The sequence below is a fragment of the Heliconius melpomene genome, chromosome 18 (genome assembly GCF_056956725.1).
Source record: "Heliconius melpomene rosina isolate 202511_hmr_F chromosome 18, ASM5695672v1, whole genome shotgun sequence".
NCBI lineage: Eukaryota > Metazoa > Arthropoda > Insecta > Lepidoptera > Nymphalidae > Heliconius > Heliconius melpomene.
The window spans coordinates 1,474,425-1,492,467 of NC_140406.1; the positions used below are offsets into that span (position 1 = coordinate 1,474,425).

At 35.5% G+C, this 18,043-nt stretch overlaps 1 protein-coding gene across 2 annotated transcripts in view; it reads left to right on the plus strand.

The window, feature by feature from the left end:
- Window positions 1-18,043, plus strand: part of LOC146529132 (max dimerization protein 1-like) — a 230,791-nt gene that overhangs the window by 124,276 nt on the left and 88,472 nt on the right. The window lies entirely within an intron of this gene.

An 18,043-nucleotide genomic window follows, 5' to 3' on the forward strand; every position in this document is an offset into this window, starting at 1 on the left:
ACTGATGCGGTACTAAGTTTGATTTTTGTTTCGAGTTATATTTTGGCAATGTGTGTAGTAGCGGTTAGGTAGGGATTTTTGTCTACCATGTTGGCGGCACTCAACCCCAGATTTTGGTATACCAGACCATTGATATAAAAAAATCAAATTAGAAAAATAAAAGTTCAATTGGTTGTGAAATTAGGAAGTTCAACCACTTTAAACGTTCAACTTTTTAAATTTATAATAAGATTTTAAACTATTCGGACCATATCTATTTTGGATAAGCATAAATGCCATGACGCCGTCTCTATTGCGCAGTCTTGCTACTAGTAATAATAAAAATGGGATGAATGGATGTTCCATGCTTAGACAAAACTTTACATTGCAATATTTTAATAATGTAAATATCTTAATACAAATAATACATGCGAAGCCGCGTTTGTGTCGCTAGTATCAAATATTCAAACAGCGCGACTCTGATAACCTCCACAGCACTAATAGCGTCGCCATTTTACTAGCAAATTGAGCAAATATTGATACGTACTACTATGTGAGCTATTTTAAGAAATACTTTATATTTCTCTTTTAAGTTTATAACATAGTAAGTACCTAGTACTTGTAAGCAAATGAGCTTTGTTTACTTCGATGTGCAATTTTGCAATTTATAGTCGTCTTTGAACTATTATAAGACAATTATATGCCTACTCGGCTTGCAATTTTGTACTGTTTTATTTAAACACAAATTGTGGTTTATTTTGTGTTTTATATAAAGTGTCTCTAGTAAAATCTATTTTAAATAATCATCAAAGAGACCATTGTATCGCATCGGGACAGGTCCCAATTGTAATCGTGGTTGTAGGTTTCTTCCTAGTCGGAGAAATGATTATGTTTAATTGTTTGCCTCTTCCCGCTCTGGGAGGAGAAACGCGGCGTTCAGTTCCGTCATAAAACGCAATATGTGGCATTCGGATTGAAAATCGACAATGTAGTTTTCTTAACAGTAGGCTTCCTTTGTCTACCCCGCTATGTGAGAAAAAGCGAGAAGTTGCGCCGCTCCTTTAACAATTAATATTAAAAAACTATATTCTCCGAACGCTCTAAATTTATATAATACTAGCGGACGCGCGCAGCTTCTCTTGCGTATTTAAGGGTGAATTCTAATAACCCATGAAACATGTGTTCAATGAAATATTTTTAAGAGTCAAAATTTCAAATTTTATAAAAATCGATGGCGATTTAAAGATTTTTCCATACAAACTTTCAACCCCTTATTTGCACCCTTAGGGGGTGAATTCTAGAAAACCATGAAACATATGTTCTATTAAACATTTTTAGGAGTCTAAATATCAAATTTTATAAAAATCGGTGGCGATTTAAGAATTTTCCCATACAAACTTTCAACCCCTTATTTGCACCCTTAGGGGGAAAATTTTAGAAAACAATGAAACACGTGTTCAATTAAATACTTTTAAAAATCTAAACTTCACATTTTATAAAAAACGGTGCCGATTTAAATTTTTTTCCATACAAATTTTGAACACCTATTTCACCTATTTAGGGTTAAAATTTTTCAAAATCCCTTCTTAGTGGATGTCCAGATTACGAATGTAAATATTTGTCCAAATTTCACGTTTCTACGCACTACAGTTACGGCTGTGCGTGCGTCTTACCTCAGTCAGTGAGGACAAGTCCTTTTATATATATAGATTATTCCCAACATACTTGTATATATAATTAAATAACCTAAAGTTTATGAAATTATAATGGAAGTAACAAAGCTATTTCCATACTAAAAGCTTAAAACCTGCTGTTTATGTTAATAATTTGGCAGCGACTGACACACGCTTTGCCAGTCCCTTTATCAGTAAGGTTTCTACGGTGCTCATGTTACATCGATATTATGTATTTATTTGTAGTAACATTTAAAAAAAATATAATAAAAAAAATATTTAACCACAAAAAATAATAATTCGTATTATAATTTCTTAAAATTAATTATAATAATTATTGTAAAGGAGGAATATTTTTTTATGTGTTTTGCTTTTAATTATTTTACTTGTGATAAAAAGGCGTTGAACACGAAATGTCACGAAAATTGGGCGGAAAGTATGGAACGGAGTGGCTTAACACTAGGCTCCCTCTGCCTACCCATAGAACAAGAATCTGGATAAACATTTGCAACTTGCATAATTCATGCGATGTGATAAAGCGGACGAATTTTACAGCTGCCCTAAAAACGATATCACTCTAAGAGAACTGAAACATGTAATATACCTTATCGTGTAGGCAATAGGGTATATATTTGAATAGAAAGTTGAGTCATCTTGGCTCAAAGGAACGTATCGTCAGCATGACTCGCCCTTCATATGTTAGAGCTAACCAATATTTGTCTTCATCAAGTCTATTATTAAATGCTTAAGAGTTGATGCTTATAAATTGATTTTTTTTGCTATGATTTATGCTAGGATGCGTTCTTAGAAGGTCGAAATTTTCAATCTTTTGGATATTTCAAAAAACGTTTTCATTTGAAATTATTATCTAATTTTGAAAAAAACCATTATATTTGCAAAGTACAAATTTGCACCCAATATATAGGTACTCCGTTTTGCTATCCATTAGCGAAGTGACGAGTAGAATGATGTATCATTAAACAATACATTATGATAGAATATAGAATGCCGTTGTGGCGTAGCAAGATAGCGTCTAATTGTAAACGACACCCTTTTCGGTTCGATTCCCACTTAATGTAATTAATCCCTCTGCCTACCCTACTAAAGAATTCTATTAAACCATATTGCCTATAAAATTAGTTAGAAGAAAATAATAGAAGAAAATGCGAAATAATCTTTACTACAATCCGAGAATCCACGTAGAGCAATACGGGTATCTATTTAAGACATTACTGACTCTCATATGACTTCCTTCCCTAAGTTATTACGAACGACTTGATTGATACAGCAAGTCAACCAAAAGCTGCCACCCTCTGCGCCAAAAAATATTGCAAAAATCGATAGAACGAGGTACTCTTGAAGAACACTCATGAACGTGTTTAGATTAAATGACTTACTTTACTTTATTGGAATTGCTAAAAGAAATCACAATTTGAAGACAAAATGATATTTTTTAAGGATATTTAAGGTTGGAATTCGGCGGAAAGGTTCCCAGATTCCCTTTGGTACTCTGCTATATGCAGTACACGTACAACGTGAAATTAAAACAAAGTAAAAAAATGCATTTATAAAATTTCTGTAGATATATATACACTTGAAGTATATTAAATAATTCATACAAATGAGTGACACGGTGTGACACACGCCCACATCGCACCTTTAGACTGACGTGACATTACTTTTATTGCACAATTCGCGCCTAGCACATGCTTGTAATACAGATTGCATATACGACGGGATCGATATACTGTACTTCTACACTATACATGTACATATGCATATAGTATAGAAGTGCCTTTGATTATTCTTTAATCATGATAATTTGTTCACTCTGGTAACAAGACAAAGCGCAATGTTGAGTTTCGCCATTATATCAATGTCTCAGAAATTGGGCGGTGCTTGGAGGACGAAGTGTCTTCACAGTTCACACCTGCTATGCGGGATACAGCGTGACTCTAAACAATTATAACTGCGCATACACTCTCAGTTTGGTGGAGAAGGGAGTCAACCCATAGGTATATCAGGTAGTAAGGTTAGAAGCGCGTAACTAAAAATAGCGTAAGCGTAATGTAGTTACGTAAATCTTGAGTTCTGCGCTCTCTTCACATTTTTCCGAATCAGATGCCATACTTTGATTATCTGAACAAATTATTTGAACAGGATTTGAAGCTGCGCTCATCGCTCATAATTAGAATTCATTGCATGTCCAGTGAGATCGGAACGTATACAGTGGACGTGCTGTATTAGCACGTGTGCTAAGTCGGTGAGTATAGAAAGATGGAAGTGCTTTAAGTTATTCTTTACACGGAACATTTTTACAGTTAATATAGAATACATTATTATTTTTTAGCTTCACGCGTATAAAATAGCAAAATCGAGTTATATGTATAAAATTACAAATTATTGATATGTTCAGGGCATCGTGGCTTAGTCGAACAGTCGTCTGAATTAACGCGACGGTTGTGCTGTCGATTGTCGCACGGGACAGTTAAAATGTACACAAACATTTTCCCGCTCTGTTACGCAAAGTACGGCTCAAGTTAGAACCTGCCTACCTCACTATTATACGTGGGAAAGAAGGGAAGAAAACATATATACGTATATTGTAATTTTCAAATTCAAAACGTTTCTATTGAATATAAACTTAAAAATATTTTTTTCTTTTGTTACAGGTAATTTATTCAATGGAATAGCCGTATAAGAGGTCATTTAGAGGTGGGATTAATCACATTTAAATAAAATATATATTTTTTAGTGCAGGATTAATAATTGTTTAAAAAAAATAAAACTATTAAATACAGCAAGCTAGAACCCGATATATTGAACGCCAATCAAAGCAATTACATCACGCCTTGATAAACAAACGGATTGACATTTTTAGTGTATTGTATACTTTTTACTATTTGTATAATATGTGTATGTATTCATATATTACTGAGACTTGATGTCTCTACATCTATCATTAATCACTATGGAGAACGGAATGTGTTAACACTAGGTTCCCTCTGCCTCTGCAATACCAGTCTAGTACCTACCATTTATGACACATTGCATGTTGAGTGGTAAAATATAACACCAAAAAATTTTTTCACCAACAATAAATCTCAACCTGTCCTCAACCAACTTTTGAAAGAACAAAAAATAGGTGACAGTTACTAACGGCGCTTTTTCCTTTTATATGTCAAGGATTCCAAAAACCTAAAGTATCGCGTGTTTAAACATAAGATTGCCATTGTATTTAATTTAACTGCACAATTTGTATGGAACATGGCGCTACAAAAAAAGAATAGCGACCGGCAGACAGCTAATTTACTAGAATTCTACCTCTTTAACTCCCGACGAAAATAGGGGGTGTTGTAAGTTTGACTAGTCTGTGTGTATTTGTATCGTAGCACGGAAACGGATGAACCGATTTTTCGTGTTGTTAGTTTTTAATTATCAATCTAAAATGACCGTTCCCCACTTTCCGATGAATTCTGGGTTCGCCCAGAATTCATCGGACATTCGTTGCGTGTTCAGTGGCGAAACTCAACACTGCGTTTTGCCTCGCTACCAGAAAAATATACCTGAAAATATTCTATATTTCATTTCATCGAGTGGGCATGGAACCCACATAAAAAATATTATTTTTACAAAAAGAAAAAAAAAGGCATTTTTACCCTTAAATTGACTTGGCTTTGTGAATATTTGAACTAGGGCTAGAACCGTCGCCAGTCGTCCCTGCCAAGTTAGCTGTTGACCGGAATTAAACACGATAGACTGAGGCGCTCGCTAATAAAATATCTTAACAAAAAGTAAATCTTAAACTAATTGTGTTATTAAATATTTGGATGATTAAGGCCGTCGTGTTTAACATTGTTTAATAAAATGGTTGAAGTATTAAATAAAATATTTTTGTTATCAATATTACATACATGTATACAAAGATGTTGCCAAAAATCTGGCGGACTAAGTAACTATATATAATAAAATGTAAGAATTTGTTTTACACGCACTTCTAATTGTTGTACACCACGAAACCTAACAATTATACAGGGTGAGTCATATTGAACTTTCCGGTTTTGGAAGGACGTTGTACGAAGAAGGGAAGGAGTAGAAGGGTGGGGATGGTGTCATTAGACGCGCCATGACATGCAGTTTTAGTGTGAGCAATGGCTTGGTCGGGACAACATCGTGCGTTCGTAGTTGAAGAGTTTATTAAAAATGGCGGCTGCGTGATCACAACACAGCGTGCGTTCCGTTTACATTTTGCTATTGGTCGACGTGATCCCATTCCCACTGGACCAACAATCAGAAATTGGGTATCAAATTTTAGAGCAACATCATCAGCATTAAAAACAAGACCACAAGGCCGAATTAGGACGTCAACGTCAGCGGAAAACGTGGATAGAGTGCGGGCTTCAATTCAACAATCCCCTCGGCGTTCTGTTCGGAAACATGCCGCTTCACTAGGATTATCTTTCAGTAGTGTCCGCAGAATACTGCATAGAGACCTTAAATTTCACCCATACAAGATTCAGGTAGTGCAAGAATTAACATTTAGAGACTTAGACACACGAACAAATTTATGCCGCGACATTCAGCAGATCCCCCGCACTGCTGTTTTGATCTTCAGTGATGAGGCACATTTTCACCTCGCCGGAACTGTCAACAAACAGAATTTTCGATACTGGGCTGAGAATAACCCACGAAACCTACACGAACGACCACTTCACAGCCCTCGAGTGACAGTGTGGTGCGCTATTGCAGAGTTTGGTGTGTGGGGTCCCTATTTTTTTGAAGAAGATGGTCAAGTCGTCACAGTTACCTCTGCTCGGTATTGCGACATGCTTGAAACTTTTCTGAAACCGAAATTGGAGGAATTAACGCAGAATCATGACAACGATAACATCTGGTTCCAACAAGATGGTGCTACAGCCCATACATCCAGGCGTTCAATGGAAATCCTGCGACAAATGTTTCCCGGTCATCTCATTTCTTTGCGAGGTGACGTTGGGTGGCCGCCGAGATCACCTGATTTAACCCCCTGCGATTTCTTTCTCTGGGGTTACCTGAAGGAAAAGGTGTACACGCATCGTCCCCGAACCATCGATGAACTGAAGGCTGCAATCACGGAAGAAATCAATGCTATTCCGCTGAATATGACTCGACGAGTAATGGACAACTTCCGGGAAAGGCTTCAGCAGTGTGTGGTCAATGGAGGTAGACATTTACAGGATATCATTTTTAAAACCAACTAAATTAAAACTGCATGTTATGTGCTTTCAAACAATAAAATAATTTTTACTGCATGTCGCTTTGTTTTTAATACACACCTTATTGAAATCGGAAAGTTCAATATGACTCACCCTGTATGTAGATTAGATGACAATACAATATTATGGTACCATCGAGCTGATCTGATCATATCGATTTATTAATGTGTTCTGTTGAAAATAGAATCTTTTTAGTCATTTAAACTATCATATTTTTAGGATTTGCTCTCCACTATGTAAAATTTCAAATACTAATTAACGGAAAGTAGAGAAGTCTCCTAAGTCTAGGTCCCTCAAAATGCAAGGCACGCGTGTGCGCGCCTATAATCCCATCACATACGGCACATCACGCTCGTTCCACATGACTGCGTGAGTGACTGCTCACTCATACATACATTGACTTGTATAAACAGACAAACACACGTCGTGCGCACCACGTGACCACCTCATTGTTGCGGGAGCCACCGGCGAGAGTGGACGTGTGGCTGTCCATTGAGTGAGTACAGGAAATGATCGATTTTATAATGCCTAAAAAGAAATATACATGGTCCTTGGGGTAAATAAAACCAGATTATGTTGTTTAAAAATTAAAAACGCTTTCAGTTGTCGGTCCTTGAAAGTTAACGGGAAATCATATGAACTGCATTGCTCTTCCTATGGATTCACATGTCAACGCAGGTCCAGTCTATCTATTGCAGCTAAATATTGCCGAGTTTTTCCATTTTCCACACAATATTCGAGACATGGCTTGCAGAGTGGAGAAACTCATCGCCTTGCTTAGTCTTCTCACCAGAGCGAGCAAATAAGCATATTTAATTGTCTCCAGTGAGAGTCGGACTCACAACCGTCGAGTTTACAGTCAGACGCTTAACCCACTGCGCTACTACGTCAAGAAGTCCTCAATACATTGATCGAGCTTGCTAAGATTACACATAACAAATGAGTGTAATCCCCAGAAAGAAACAAAGCAGTGTTTTTGAGAGCATCAAGCACGTATTAGCGGCTTAGCGATGACTTTACATTTCGTGACTCTTGTACGGGACTCTTGTGGAATTAATCTCAGTTGTTTTAGACTAATCGGGTGGATCGTACTTTGTGACTTCGGGGATAAGTTCAAAGTTACATCTTTTTAGGTAATCTATATTTTTTTCGTTGTTTCCCGCACATCGCAGGGGTAACCAGAGGGAACCTGGAAACATGGAGTGAACACAATCCGATCCCTACTTTCCGTCGGATTATTGAGGTATTGCGTGTTAAGTGGCTGATCTCAACGCCTCGCTGTGCCTCGTTACCTCGTTACGAAATGAAAATATTAAATATTTCATTTCCTCTGCCTATCCTGCTATGTATGTGATGCAGCGTGAAGCTCAAAAAATAGCTTTAAATTGGCATTGGCATTTTCTCTTTTTTATTTAAAACTGTGTAGGTGATAAAACGTAATAGTAAAAAGTACATAACAGTAGAGTTGAAACGACGATAATTTACATCCATCCACAGTTGAAAGCATATCTCCAATATATCTCGTCCGCGCCATTTCACGATTCGCCGCTTCCGTCGCCTTTACGATTTATACCGCCCCCTTTCAGATCGCTTCTTTGATACGTAGCTTCAGCTTCACGCTGTATCACGCATATGGCAGGGTATACAGGGGGAACCTAGTGTTACGCCACAATACTCCAGTAACAGGACAAAACGCGGCATTGAGTATCGCTACTCAACACATAATGTCTCGAAAATGAGAAAGTAAATAGAGAGCGGAGTGTCTTAACACTAGATTCCCTCTATTCTACTATAAGATAATAATTGATAAGATTTAAATCCGTCCTCGGCCACTACTAAATTTATTCCAGTTCCAGTAAACCATTTTCCCCGATACCGATATGCGGCAATCAGCACACGTGTCGCTCGGCCGCAACTCTACGTTTTTATTTCTCACTTTTGTACAAAGGGCTAGTCGCGTTTATATGCTTTCGTTTGACTGGCTTTCAATATGTGACGTTTTTACAGGATTTTTTTTCATTTTTAAGATAATTCGTTTTGATTTGTGGAATCGTGGTTATATTTACGAGTAGTCTGTAGCTTCTACATATTATATTGGTGGTGATAATTGCTTCTCTGGAGAAATTAGAAAAAGAATTAAAGTTATCTGTCTATTCGCATAATGTAACTTCGCATAAGAAATAAATTTAATTTTAAAATATAATATACAATACAATATAATAAATATATGATTTGCAGCGCATTAAGCGCTGTGGTGCAATTAGATACCATCAATCTGTTAACGCAGTGGTTGTTGCTCCACTTTGGTCAACCAAAATCCCCCATTTAATACTCCTTCATATCCTAGTAAGTGAAGGACTTATTGTCGTAACTCTAGGTTATGCTCTGCCAAAAATTACACACACAGAAAGAAATATACATTTAGATTTTTTTTTTGCTTCACGTTATATGGTTGTCTCCTAATTTTAATTTACACAAATCTATATGTTTTATTGGCAAATGAATTTTCCATTACAACCAATACGAAGCCATATGAAGCATCTAATATTAACAGAAAAAGCACAGTATTTTTGCTGTTGCAGGAGATTTTTCTTGAAATAAGTGAAAAAAATGGCACAAAGCTCGCTCGCCGCCACGGTTTTAGCTATCGTGGAAACTGTAACCGAACCCCCGTGGACAGGATAGGTATAGGGGAGGTCTGTCGTCGGTCTGCACCTTCATTTATATACAGTGGATTTTGTAAAATAAACCAAAATTCAATACCTAGTGCGCTTGCTCTTTTATACAGTTGGTGGTATTTAGTTGGTATATAGTTTTAAATGTCTCGCGTATATGGTGTATATACTATAAAGTGGTGGTAGAACCTAGTGTTAAGACACTCCCTTTCCCAATTGTCAAAAACATTACGTGTTAAGTGACAGAACGATGTCGGAAAAATATTTTTTTTTTCTAATGAAGATTGATTGAATTACAACTGTCCTGTGAACATTTAGGCATTATCACATTGCACCATAATAGCTCTATAAGCAGAGCGAACCTAGTGTTAAGACCTCTGGCCCCTACTTTCCAATTTACCCAATTTTCAACAAATTACCTGTCTTACCTATAATTTTTACCCAAAGTGAAAATGTAAAATAATTCATTCTCCCGAGTGGGAATCAAACCCATAACCGTCGCATTTACAGGCCGATGCTGTGCAATTATTATTAGAATAACTACTTAAATAAACTTAAAATACCCTTACTTAGTACAAAAACTGTTATTTTCAAAATTCATTACATTCTACAGTATCAGAATAGTTTTTAGGCGATATTACGTTTCACAAAAAGATCAACGAGGCCGATAAACTGCCGGTATCGCATCGAACATGGTACCGCTGACCGCAACGATTGGCCGCGTCGCGCTTTTGCGGGCGAATGTGCATTTTCTATAGAAATAGAATACAACTTCTATTCTAAGGATTTGTTTTATTTTTTCTTTTATTTTTTTTGTAGAATCACGTTGTATCCCGTATATAGCAGGGCAGGCATGGAAAACCTAATGTCAAAACACTCTGTTCCCTCTTCACGTCACTTTCTGTGTTGTCTTGTTTTCGTAACTTAACAACCTAATAACATTCCCCCATCTGAAAATCGAACCCACACTGTCGCGCTTACGGTTTGACGTAAGACTTAATCATTAGAATAACTACCAAAATGACCGAAAATAATCAGAGAAAAGTTATCCGTTGTACACATTCTTTCTATTAATATAAGTTTTTTGGACTTTTTTTCTCGTGTGGTACATGAATAAATGAAAAAAGACATTTTGTATTTAAAAACTATTTTTTCAATATATATTACATTCTACAGTAACAGAATAGTTTTTTCGACTTTATTTCATTTTACAAAAAGATTAGTGCGGCCGATAAACTGTCGGTATCGTATCGAACGTGTTACCGCTGACCGCAACGATTGTCCGCGTTGCGCTTTTGCAAGAATACTACTTCTATTCTAGGGAATTGATTGTAATTTTATTGTATCTTGGTGCCTTTTTTGTATGAAACTGTATGAAATTTTTTTATGTATTTTGAACCTGTGACTCTTAAGAAGGTTAGGTCTTAACTAGGTTCCCTCTGCCTACATAGGATATAGAGATAGCCTAAAGCAAAAAAAAATCCAATCGTTATGTTTATATATTATTATTTAACTTTTTAAATCAAAAGCGAAACAGCGCCAACAAACAAGTTCGAACGAACGAATGTTGCAAACAGGCGAGCATCATAACGGTATGTAAATACGGGGTTAATTCAAACAAGTACTGTAGTTATTTTAGTTATTTAGTTATTCAATAACAGTATAGGGGCGGTTTTGACTCTGTTTGCGTGATGCAGTGTTCAACTGAAAACGTACATTCTATTGCCACTCTGGCAACAAGACAACACGTGGCGTTGAGTTTTGCCATTATAAGCACTATACCTCGAAATTTGGCGGATATTGGAGATCCGAGTGTCTAAATTCTAAGTTCCCTCTGCTACGGAAAAAACTATAAAAACTATTTTTGTTATTTTTGTCCACATAATCCTTTATACGTTTATATATTTTTTCTGAGAAAATATTATTATTTAAATCATTTTTCAACGTTCATTAAGAAGAGACGATTATTGTTAGATCGCATGTCCGTCGTTACATTTACATTCAAATCGAGTTTAATTGATTTTTTTCAATCCATCAAGAGTCTAGATCTATGAATAAAACAATCTAAATTAATAAAACACTGTATATATGTATATAGGTTATTATAACTACGCTATACTTGATTTCAGTATAGCTAGTTGTGTTTTTACCACCCCAGTCTATCGCGCAGTTAATATCCTATTTCACGTCGCAACAAACATCTGAGTTTTGCAAATCATTCCACAAAAATTACTCATAGGCAGCCTGGGAAAGGCTTTACTTGCCATTTTTGTTTGAAAAACTATTTCGTTATATTCGCACCGTAGCTGTAGGGAGCTCCTTACTACTAGCTACTTGCTTTTTAGTATAGATGTGTTTATGGTTCCAGGTTCACCATTTGGAAATATTTTAAAGCGGAGATGACAATATATTTATTTGAGGTTGTTTTGTCCTCCGAATTCGCGAGACGACAAAGCTTCGTTTTACCTTGTTACTAATATAAAAGATTTCACTCCCCCGTGTGGGAATCGAAGCCACAACCGCCGCGTTTACAGCGTTACAACTCACATACATATCTTAATGTTCTCGGTTGCTAGTCCACACATCTGAAACTGAAAGCCGGATAATCGAGACCCCAATTTAGTTAAATAATTTTCAACAACCAAGACGAACTATGTACAATGTAGCTATTTCTCAATAGTATTTCAATTAAAGCTTCAGTAGTATCAGTGGCTAGGAGCTTGCAGTTCACAAAGTCATCGTTTGTTAATTGCCCAGCCTATTTTGGAGCAAACAACCCTTAAACTTTCCCCTAATCATGACCCCTAACATTTATTGATAGATTGCACCCTACAGATCGACGAAGGGATTTGCAGCTAAATGTCCTATTTGATAGCTATATACATAATTTGTTATCTTTTTCTTTTGGACTTTTCCTTGGTAATTGGTTTGGTCTGTATAGTTGTGTTATTAAGTTTAAGTAATTATTTTTTTAGCTTCATGTTTAACCCCTCGTATAGCAGGATAGGCAGGATAAGAAGTAATTATGTGATATTAAAAGATAGGTAATAATAATTTATTTTGACAATTTAAACGTATATTAACCTTTCCTTTGAAATGAAGATCTAGAAATCAAACACTAGCTATAAATACTACAGCCTAATTGATTGTGATCGCTCAGAAAGTTCCAACTACCCGCAAGTCTGCAGATGATTACCGACATTTCAGCTCTTTGTACGGTCCAAGTTCGAAGACAAGCCGAGGCACCCTATAAAACTTCTTTTGCCCAAACAATAGGATCCCTTCTAGCTGTAGTTTACAGAAGATTCTTGAACTTCGTAGAAACGTTGTGCTTTATTCCTTTCTTTAATTAACGTTAAGTTTTTGCTTTTACATTGTCTTATTTCTGAACTACGTTTTATTATGGGAGTTGTTTAATGAATGGGGATATTGTTATGCTCTTAGAATGTGATGGTGCTTCATCGGTGAATGTATCTAATTAGCGCATAACTAAATACTTTTACATTCATATCGTTAAATATAGATATTAACTTGCGCCACCATATACGACTATACGACTGGTCTCACGCATGTAACAAGAAAAAAAATCTCGATTACATTCATACAATATGGCATACCTTACTTTCAGATTGTATGAACAGCATATTGGAATATTACACGAAAATTCCACATTACTTCACGACCGGTTAAAAGACGTGCTGGAAATATGATAAAAATTTAATGATGTCAATTTGTTTGTTTCCTTTGATGTAATATTTTGTCGTCCAATTATTTTCGGCACCTTAGTGAAATGCCGGTGCTTCGTTGCTTAATATACTCCATATTAAAAATGTCTTCAGGGATATTCGGCCAAGTTTCCTCGGAGGGCACAGATGTCACCCAATTTTAATTAGGTTCGTTTTATCTTTAACATTAACTTTCTTAATTATAATTCATCTACCACCCCCGCCCCGCCCTGTAAATACATAAGAAGTGTATAATTAAAACACTTTGATCCAATGTAAACGTTTTCCCAATTTATAGTCTGTTTCGTTCCGAAATTATTTAAATTTTGTATCATTTAAGCAACTTCTTATAATCTTTATTATGAGCAAGCTGTATTGGATACTATTTTATATTTGGTAAAAAATTTGGGCTTAAATTGTTTATAAGAAGTGATTGAAAATTGGAGGCAGTTATACTTTGTTTCTTGTTAACAAATTAAGGATTATTTTATAAAGGCCATTACGTTATGAAACTTATACCTTATAATTTACTTGGATCTGTATCCAACAAAGGGGCAAGAAAGATAAGAGAGTGACATGTCACTTCGTTTTCTGTTTGCTAATCAATATGCGGGAGATATGGAAAATATTCCAAGGCAACATTTGGACAAGTTTCAATACAAAATCTATCCTCCCGCATGCGACTGTCAAGTGATAATCTGTTGTTTTTGCGAATTGCATGCGGGCGAAGAGATTGCTGCGGTTGTGATTCATTTTTGATGATAGCAAAATTACATACAGGAATTTGATTTATTTATCTAGTGTTACATATTGTATGTAGTGGAGAAGCGACATTGTCAACAAGACGATTGTGCGTTCGATTCTCATTCGGGGAATCAATTATTTTTATTTACTCGAACTGGTAGCAAGACAAAACGTTGAGTACCGCTACTCAACACGCAGTGTCTAAAAAAATGGTGAACCGAGTGTCTTAACATCAGGTTCCCTTTGCCTACCCTGTGAAACTACTCTTTATATTACTTATCGTTGAACATTCTCCACATACACGGAAGCTATAATGATAAATCGTTTTAATAATACAATAAATATTTAAATACACATTTTGACAGTTTAAGCGAATCGGGGATTTTGGCACAGAGCTCTGTAATATAATTCGTAAACACGGTAAAGCGTTGTGTGACCGAATTTAATATTAATATTATTTTTAATGAAATATATATTTTTTAGCCTGTCGTGGCAAAGCAGCATAAGAAAAAATTGCTTCACGCTGAATCTCGCTTTTAATAGAAACAGGGTAGGTGTAGAGAACTAAAGGAGTAAAACTACGTTACCCACGCGTGCTGAGTGACGAATCTTATAACCAGAAAATGATTTTTTTATGGAAAAAACAAGGCAAACGAAGTTTCGGGTCACCTGATAGTAAATGAAATTTCGCCGAGTGGGAATCGAACACACAACTATAGCGTTTCTAGCCACTGTCACAACAGACAGAGTTCAGCTCACCACTGATACAATATTTAGACAATATCAAATGACGTCAAATTGCACCAGCTATAAATCAGCGTCGCCGTCAGCGTTTGGCTCCGCATCCTCGCTATAAGTAGTTGCAGATTTAACAGCACATTATGTGATTATTTGCCTCTGGCCCGCACCAAGAGTAAGGAGTCTTGGTGCTTGCCAATAACTTTACCGGTGCTTTATGCTGCTGGCACACGACTGTAGTTTGTGAACGAGGTGGGTTTTTATTGCAATTTTTAGCTATTATACTAAATCTTTGTTTTATTATGTTAATATCGTAAAATATGGTTAAGTGGTTGTTGGGGAGTTTGTGTTTTTATTTATGTTAGCTCCTTAATAGATTTTTGAGGAGGAAGGTATTAGAGATAATGGTTTTGGGTTTAAAGTCTGAGGAAGATTAGTTGTCTTAATAAAGTCTTTCGTCTGTCAAATGGGCTCCTTAAATCTTCACATGGGTTACAAGCCACAGACACTGATCTGAGCTCCTCATCCTCCAACATCTCATCAAACCTCATTATCATCAACCATAGAACGCTGTGCATTTTCTTCTCTTCACTATCTGAGAAATATTACAAACCGTCATAATGAAATATGACCATATTTTAAGTAATATTTCGACATGTAAAGTAAAGTTTTAATTCGATGATTTTTGGCATAAAATAATAAAAAAATCTTTTAATTTAGAGGCAAAAGTAGTGGAGGTATCAGTTATGTAACTTATGTAACTATCAGTGCTTAGTGCACGCGAAATTTGATCTTTTTTGGCCAGTCCTAGTTAGAACGTGGTACGACATTGGACTTACTTTTATTTATTACTGCAGTATCTTAGTTTTAAAGAGATAAATTAAGTATATATAAGAATGCAAAAGTGAAGAAAATATTTTAAATTATACCTAATTTGGATTTTGGACATTTTAAAATTATTTCGAATTCATATTCTGGTAACGAAAACAAACGCAGCATTCTCTTGCGTCACTCAATTCTCAATGTACATATACTACTGATAAAAAGAAACTTAATAAAACATTAGGCATTAAACAATTTTAAACTTGCATTAAAATTTAATTTTTTTTATTAGTAAGTACTGGAAATAGACCATTTATAACAGAGCTATCATAGTATTCAAAGTTGTTAACGATCAGAGAGTACTTGCCTCTCTGCCTCTCTGCCTCTCGCCATACACAGAGGTCCGGTTCGTTACTTCAGCTTCAGTAACTTGTTAGTGGCAATGATTGATGCGTATGGAAACGGATGAATAGTATGTATGGAATATGGATAGTGGTTTTGAATGAATGTTGAAATATGCTTTCAATTAGCAGTGTAGTGGTTTGATGAGTTAGAAGATATGTTTTCATTTTAAGCTTTTCGATCTAGATCAAAAACAGTAAAAAAAACACGAAGGAAGTAGAATAATTCGTAAACAAAGTATATGACATAATCTTAAAGTAATTCCGACGTTTAAGATTTTTATTAATACGTTTTTATTAGGTTGGCTTGTAACTTACTTTATTTTATCTTATTTTCTCTTTCCCAAATATATATATATTTAATGTATATGTGTATGTATATTATCTATATATTTATGTATGTGTATTATATATATATGTATATCTATATGTATTATGTATTGTATGTACAGGTTAAGTTTACTTAAGCTTTGCACCACATTTTGCCCTCACTCTTAGATGTCCTTACCTTGGATTGGTTGCCTGGAAGAGATCACTTTTAGTGATAAGGCCGCCTTTGTGCGTTTTATGTCCCAAAATTATACTTGTAATTCTTGTAAATGTGCAATAAAGACTTTTTATCTTATTTTATCTTATCTTACAATAACATCTAAGAAACTAAATTTTTCCACTTATAATATCGAATATTACCGGGAAACTTAGATTAGGCGATAAAATATAAATATGGCTTTTCTGAGCTAGCCAGCTAACTGAGCCAGAAGTGACTAGTAAATCTCGCTTTTAGTTTCCGAGAAATTTATGGAACAGAGAAAACGAGATACATACGAACACATTCACGAATTTAATTATATAATATCACGTTCATACGAACATACAGATCAAAAGCACACACAAAATATTTCATAATTTCTAAATCCATTCAAAATGAACGAATAATCTATATTTACATATAAAACGGTCCACATTACTTAGAGTATTGTGACAAAAATAAATAGTTGTAAATTTTAATATTATTACATAGCAATGCAACTGTTGAAATCGCCGCCGATTGTCCCGCTGACGTTTATTGCGCAATTTATATTAATGAATGGCTTTTATCTGCCTAGGTGCTGTGGCGTAAAGCTAGCTATTCACGTTTTATTGAATGCGACTGGGGGGTTTGGCTTAGTGGCGCTGTTTACTGTTTGGATAGCGTGGGTTCCATTTTTGGTTTGGGAAGAAATTTAGCTTAAGATTTTATTACCGATGTATCACAAAACGATTATAAGTTATAGACAGAATAACAAAATTATGGATACGATAATTTATAGAATTGACTTACTAACCGTCACGTTTACAGTAAATAGCTGTGCCTCACAATATGAACATATATTAATATATTGTAGTATTCTGTAACCATTATCATAATTATGAAATAGGACATTTGCACTAAAAAAAGTTCAGTACCCGCTCCCATAATGAAAGTTTAGCCCCGGCGATTGTCCAGCTGACGTTTATGGCGTTTTATATTTATGGGGGCTGCGGCCAAAGTGGACTCTTATCTGAGCCACGCTTTGTGACGGTAATGGGACGAAAAGATTTTAACTTAAACGACGTGGAGCGACGCGACGCGGTGTTTAGAACTTTTATGTTAGAGCTTGTATGTGAGTAGCGATTGATATGGTTAACGTGCTGGTATTTGTATGAAATTTAGATTTAAAACTTTTTTTTATGGTTTCTGATATTCTGATGAAAAAGAGTGGTGTTGAGACTATTGGGCGATAATTGGGCGGCCTGTGAGAAACGAAATGTCTTAACAATAATAGGTTCCTTCTGCCTATCTTATTATGTATGCGCAACAGCGTGAATCTAACAAAAAATCTTTTTCCAGCGATACAATATAAATATAATTAATTTAACCAAGTGAGAATCGAACCTACGACCGTCGCGTTTACAATCTCTACAATAGCCCCCATCCCAGTTAACATTTTTTTATAGTCACACCATAAACAAACTTCCGCAGCTTCTTGAATATGAACAGGAAATATGCTT